This window comes from Notolepis coatsorum (assembly GCF_963971535.1).
Source record: "Notolepis coatsorum genome assembly, chromosome: 5".
NCBI classification, from domain to species: domain Eukaryota; kingdom Metazoa; phylum Chordata; class Actinopteri; order Aulopiformes; family Paralepididae; genus Notolepis; species Notolepis coatsorum.
In genome coordinates this window covers 1,355,718-1,362,591 of record NC_140169.1, presented here as the reverse complement: position 1 = coordinate 1,362,591, position 6,874 = coordinate 1,355,718, and the positions used below count along the sequence as shown (strand labels likewise).

The 6,874-nt window shown below is 43.7% G+C and overlaps 1 long non-coding RNA gene across 1 annotated transcript; it reads right to left on the bottom strand.

Moving 5' to 3' along the window:
* Positions 1-1,283: 1,283 nt before the first annotated feature.
* On the bottom strand, positions 1,284-3,745 carry LOC311228902. The gene is made up of 3 exons (XR_014619712.1): positions 3,623-3,745; positions 1,503-1,591; positions 1,284-1,389 (listed from the first exon to the last, which is right to left on the bottom strand). It is a non-coding gene; the product is annotated as an uncharacterized lncRNA (long non-coding RNA).
* Between the last annotated feature and the right edge of the window lie 3,129 nt (positions 3,746-6,874).

Below are 6,874 nucleotides of genomic sequence, written 5' to 3'. Positions count from 1 at the left end.
ACACTGTAAAGTAGTTTTGTTTTGTTTTTTTGTTTTCTGTTTCTTTGCTCACATGTAATTTTTGCTATCTTATTTGTTAGTTACAGTATGCATTGTATGCATTGTGTGTTGAGTACTGACATTTAATCATTTTGTTTTGCAACAATAATTGTTTTTGTATGTTTTTGTGTGTGGACCCCAGGAAGACTAGCTGGTTGCTATGGCACCAGCTAATGGGGATCCTTAATCAAATCAAATCAAATAAAAAAATTCTTCATCATAAAACCACCCTACCCTGAGCTCCTCTTCATCATAAAACCATCCTACTCTAAGCTCCTCTTCATCATAAAACCATCCTACTCTTAGCCCTGAGCTCCTCTTCATCATAAAACCACCCTACCCTGAGCTCCTCTTCATCATAAAACCATCCTACTCTAAGCTCCTCTTCATCATAAAACCATCCTACTCTTAGCCCTGAGCTCCTCTTCATCATAAAACCATCCTACTCTGAGCTCCTCTTCATCATAAAACCATCCTACTCTGAGCTCCTCTTCATCATAAAACCATCCTACTCTGAGCTCCTCTTCATCATAAAACCACCCTACTCTGAGCTCTGAGCTCCTCTTCATCATAAAACCACCCTACTCTGAGCTCCTATTCATCATAAAACCACCCTACTCTGAGCTCTGAGCTCCTCTTCATCATAAAACCATCCTACTCTGAGCTCCTCTTCATCATAAAACCATCCTACTCTGAGCTCCTCTTCATCATAAAACCATCCTACTCTGAGCTCCTCTTCATCATAAAACCATCCTACTCTGAGCTCCTCTTCATCATAAAACCATCCTACTCTGAGCTCCTCTTCATCATAAAACCATCCTACTCTGAGCTCCTCTTCATCATAAAACCATCCTACTCTTAGCCCTGAGCTCCTGCCTCTTCTCCAGGTCTGGCTTCAGCACTGGGACCAGGCAGGTTGCAGTAATCACGTCGGGCTTCAGCACTGGGACCAGGCAGGTTGCAGTAATCACGTCGGGCTTCAGCACTGGGACCAGGCAGGTTGCAGTAATCACGTCGGGCTTCAGCACTGGGACCAGGCAGGTTGCAGTAATCACGTCGGGCTTCAGCACTGGGACCAGGCAGGTTGCAGTAATCAGGTCTGGCTTCAGCACTGGGACCAGGCAGGTTGCAGTAATCACGTCGGGCTTCAGCACTGGGACCAGGCAGGTTGTAGTAATCAGGCCTGGCTTCAGCACTGGGACCAGGCAGGTTGTAGTAATCAGGTCTGGCTTCAGCACTGGGACCAGGCAGGTTGTAGTAATCAGGTATGGCTTCAGCTCTGGGACCAGGCAGGCTGTAGTAATGCACCTCCTTCTTCTCCTCTCTTCTCAGGATTTTCCTCATGCGAGCCTGGAGAGACATAGCAGCAACAACTCTCACTAACTGGACTACAGCTCTCTCTGCATGAAGAAACAGACAGTAGGATGACATCATATGACATAGTATAAAGATATGTTCAGTACCTTGTAGTAGAAATAGATGGCAGTGTAGGCCAGCCCTACAACCAGCACCACAACAACATGTCTGATGATCAAAGCTGGCACAGGAGAGTCTGCAACACAAACATGTTGATATGACAACATGCACAACATCACAGCAGATCACATCACATCACAGCTGATCACAGCACAAAGCACTCTCATTAAAGACATGGTTAACCCTACAAGGTGCACCCGCAGTAGCACAGTCCTGACTGAATGTTTTCTACTATGTTCTCATTCTGTGCTGCAGTGAGCGCTCAGTCAGAAGTTGCTGTGTTACTTATATACTGTTTCAGTTTCAGTTTAGACTGTATTTGAACAGGGACAGCACACTAATTAATGAACATTACTGTAAATGTGTGAGACAGTGTTCGCCAAAGATCATTTTCAACTGTTGTCCCGGGGCCTGGTGTTAAAAAGCTACTAAAAAAGAAAGCATAATATATATGGCATGCAAACAGTTAATTAAGAACAGGTTAAAAACACATGTAAAATATGTACAGCAGACATGTACAGACAATGTACAAACAATGATAAGACGTATTAGGTACACACGATCATACATGTAGGCAAGCAAGCAGACAGGGTTAGGGTTCTGAAGGGCTGTTGTGTTCACATGTGTAATCATTTCTTAACCATGTTTTGAGATTGTGCTTGAATGATCTGTGTTTCAATATTGCGAATGTAAATTGGAATGGAGTTCCAGGTCTTGGCAGCTCTCACGGAGAGGGCTGACTGGCTAAATGTGCTTTTCCTTAATGGAACAGCCAAGTCACCCGGTACAACAGTTCTGGTGAACCTGCTGCTGGGAGTGAAAACATCTGAACGTGGGGGTGTGGCTAGACCATGGAGGTGGGGCTAGACCATGGAGGTGTGGCTAGACCATGGAGGTGGGGCTAGACCATGGAGGTGGGGCTATACCATGGAGGTGGGGCTAGACCATGGAGGTGGGGCTAGACCATGGAGGTGTGGCTAGACCATGGGGGTGGGGCTAGACCATGGAGGTGGGGCTAGACCATGGGGGTGGGGCTAGACCATGGAGGTGGGGCTAGATCATGGAGGTGGGGCTATACCATGGAGGTGGGGCTATACCATGGAGGTGGGGCTAGACCATGGAGGTGGGGCTAGACCATGGAGGTGGGGCTAGACCATGGATGATTTTAAAGACCAGACTGGCATTAGTTAACGTCATGATGTTGTCCCAGCTCAAGAGGGCATGCTTATCCAGGATATTGCAGTGGTGGTGATGGATAGGCTTCTGGTCCAGAACCTTCAGAGCCTGTTTGTACACAGATTGAATGGGTGCTAGAGTTGTTTTGCAGGCCTGGGTCCAGCTGGTAATACAGTATGTAAGGTGCGACATGATGATGGCATTGAAGTACAGTGTTGCTGCTTCAATGTTCAGACAGTTTCTGATGTATCTGAAGTTGGATAGATTTAATTTGACTGTTCGCGTGACCTTTTTGACCTGTCTTTTAAATGTAAGGTTGCAATCTAGGATGATTCCAAGATATTTACATTCGGTCACCACATGGAGCTTCTCTCCAGCAACCAAAACATCTGGATCAGGTGTATTAGATGATCTTTTTTTGAAGAACATACAGATGGTCTTCTCTGCATTCAGGTGGAGGCAACAGTGAGCCATTGAACTACCTGGATCATAGTTGTGTTAAGTACTTAAGTACACCATTTGACTACAAAACACTTGGATAGTGACAGATTGATGATTGTGTGTTATGTCCATGTGACACACAACCAATCAATCAGATTTCACACAGTGCGCTGTATATTGCCTAGTTAAATGAAGCCCTGCTTTTTAGTAAATCAAGTTACTTGAGTTTCTGGAGGAATCGTTTCAGCCCTAGTGGCAAAAGATGCACACTACAATAAAACAGGTTTTACACAAAATGACGCAGACAAGAACAGAACAGGACCCTACCCAGACCCAACTACACTAATTACGCTATCATTTGGAGCCGGCCCGTCTCGGGTAATAGGATCCGAGTGGACCTGTGACGCCCTCTAGTATGGAATGGCAGAATAACATTTCTAAAGTGAACTGCTCCTTTAACTATTTTAAAACAACAGTTCAGTCAGGTTACCTATGACAGAGAGAGAGATGAGCTCGCTCTCTGAGGAGAAGGTATGATTGAAAACATAGACGTGGTAAACACAGCTGTAGTTCCCTTGGTGGGTGTGGTCTGCAGTAAACAGGAAGTCGGCAGTGTGATTGACAGCTGGCAGGGTGTGGTTCAGGGTGGTGTTGGAGCCGGTGAAGTTGTGGGCAGTGTGATTGACAGCTGGCAGGGTGTGGTTCAGGGTGGTGTTGGAGCCGGTGAAGTTGTGGGCAGTGTGATTGACAGCTGGCAGGGTGTGGTTCAGGGTGGTGTTGGAGCCGGTGAAGTTGTGGGCAGTGTGATTGACAGCTGGCAGGGTGTGGTTCAGGGTGGTGTTGGAGCCGGTGAAGCGGAGCTGGAAGAATCCTCCTGGGTACTGTGACTGGATGGAGCAGCTGATGGTGAAGTTGTAACCTTTGAGCTGCTTTTCAGAGACTGTGTAGTCAGAGAGGGAGATGATTGGCTGATGATACAGCAGATCTGTAAACATGGAGACAGAGAGGGAGATGATTGGCTGAAACAGCAGATCTGTAAACATGGAGGCAGAGACAGAGATGATTGGTTGATTGATTGGCAGATCTGTAAACATCCAATTACCACTGTTTAAACAAGCTAACCACCAGTACTAAACTAGTAGTAATAGTAATATAGTAATAGTATATACTACTATTCCAGGAGAAGTGGTATGAAGACTATACTTGGCTCCATTACAGCCCCTCCGTAAAAGGGGTCCTTTGTTTCTTCTGTTATTATTATAGACGTTTATTTCAGGGACAACGTACAAATAAAAACATTATTCTCCGAAGAGAAAAGATGCAATGCACTAGATTGTAGCTTTTGCTATTTTACATCTTCAGTCCCTTGTACATACAATATAAAACAATACAATAAAAACACACAATGTAAAACAAATAACAATACAATAAATACATACAATGTAAAACAATACAATAAAAACGTACAATGTAGAACAATACAATAAAAACATGCAATAACATAGTAAAAGAAGACTTTTCTTCTCATCATGCACCCCCCCCCCCCCCCCTTAAGGGTACCCTACTAAAAATGGGAACAGGGTTGACTAGCTAGCAACTGTCCTTTCAGGTGAGCTTTGAAGGTGACAATTGAGCTGCACCTCCTCATCTCTTCTGGCAGACTATTCTCAGTGGAACTGTCCAAACACAGTGTAGTGGAACGGTTTAACGCAATCAAGTGCTGACACTGTTCTTGTAGCTCTGAGTTTGTACGAATGTGTACAAAGTCGCACGATGAAGGAGGTGCCAAACCGTTAATGATGCTGTAGACCATACATGAGTCTGTAGTTGTCTGAGGTGTTGTAGACCATACATGAGTCTGTAGTTGTTAAGGTGTTGTAGACCATACATGAGTCTGTAGTTGTTAAGGTGTTGTAGACCATACATGAGTCTGTAGTTGTCTGAGGTGTTGTAGACCATACATGAGTCTGTAGTTGTTAAGGTGTTGTAGACCATACATGAGTCTGTAGTTGTTAAGGTGTTGTAGACCATACATGAGTCTGTAGTTGTCTGAGGTGTTGTAGACCATACATGAGTCTGTAGTTGTTAAGGTGTTGTAGACCATACATGAGTCTGTAGTTGTTAAGGTGTTGTAGACCATACATGAGTCTGTAGTTGTCTGAGGTGTTGTAGACCATACATGAGTCTGTAGTTGCCTAAGGTGTTGTAGACCATACATGAGTCTGTAGTTGTTAAGGTGTTGTAGACCATACATGAGTCTGTAGTTGTCTAAGGTGTTGTAGACCATACATGAGTCTGTAGTTGTCTGAGGTGTTGTAGACCATACATGAGTCTGTAGTTGTCTAATGTGTTGTAGACCATACATGAGTCTGTAGATGTCTAATGTGTTGTAGACCATACATGAGTCTGTAGTTGTCTGAGGTGTTGTAGACCATACATGAGTCTGTAGTTGTCTGAGGTGTTGTAGACCATACATGAGTCTGTAGTTGTCTAAGGTGTTGTAGACCATACATGAGTCTGTAGTTGTTAAGGTGTTGTAGACCATACATGAGTCTGTAGTTGTCTAAGGTGTTGTAGACCATACATGAGTCTGTAGTTGTCTAAGGTGTTGTAGACCATACATGAGTCTGTAGTTGTCTAAGGTGTTGTAGACCATACATGAGTCTGTAGTTGTCTAAGGTGTTGTAGACCATACATGAGTCTGTAGTTGTTAAGGTGTTGTAGACCATACATGAGTCTGTAGTTGTCTAAGGTGTTGTAGACCATACATGAGTCTGTAGTTGTCTAAGGTGTTGTAGACCATACATGAGTCTGTAGTTGTCTGAGGTGTTGTAGACCATACATGAGTCTGTAGTTGTCTGAGGTGTTGTAGACCATACATGAGTCTGTAGTTGTTAAGGTGTTGTAGACCATACATGAGTCTGTAGTTGTCTAAGGTGTTGTAGACCATACATGAGTCTGTAGTTGTCTGAGGTGTTGTAGACCATACATGAGTCTGTAGTTGTCTAAGGTGTTGTAGACCATACATGAGTCTGTAGTTGTCTAAGGTGTTGTAGACCATACATGAGTCTGTAGTTGTTAAGGTGTTGTAGACCATACATGAGTCTGTAGTTGTCTGAGGTGTTGTAGACCATACATGAGTCTGTAGTTGTTAAGGTGTTGTAGACCATACATGAGTCTGTAGTTGTCTGAGGTGTTGTAGACCATACATGAGTCTGTAGTTGTTAAGGTGTTGTAGACCATACATGAGTCTGTAGTTGCCTAAGGTGTTGTAGACCATACATGAGTCTGTAGTTATCTAAGGTGTTGTAGACCATACATGAGTCTGTAGTTGTTAAGGTGTTGTAGACCATACATGAGTCTGTAGTTGTCTAATGTGTTGTAGACCATACATGAGTCTGTAGTTATCTAAGGTGTTGTAGACCATACATGAGTCTGTAGTTATCTAAGGTGTTGTAGACCATACATGAGTCTGTAGTTGTCTGAGGTGTTGTAGACCATACATGAGTCTGTAGTTGTTAAGGTGTTGTAGACCATACATGAGTCTGTAGTTGTTAAGGTGTTGTAGACCATACATGAGTCTGTAGTTGTCTAATGTGTTGTAGACCATACATGAGTCTGTAGTTGTTAAGGTGTTGTAGACCATACATGAGTCTGTAGTTGTCTAAGGTGTTGTAGACCATACATGAGTCTGTAGTTGTCTGAGGTGTTGTAGACCATACATGAGTCTGTAGTTGTTAAG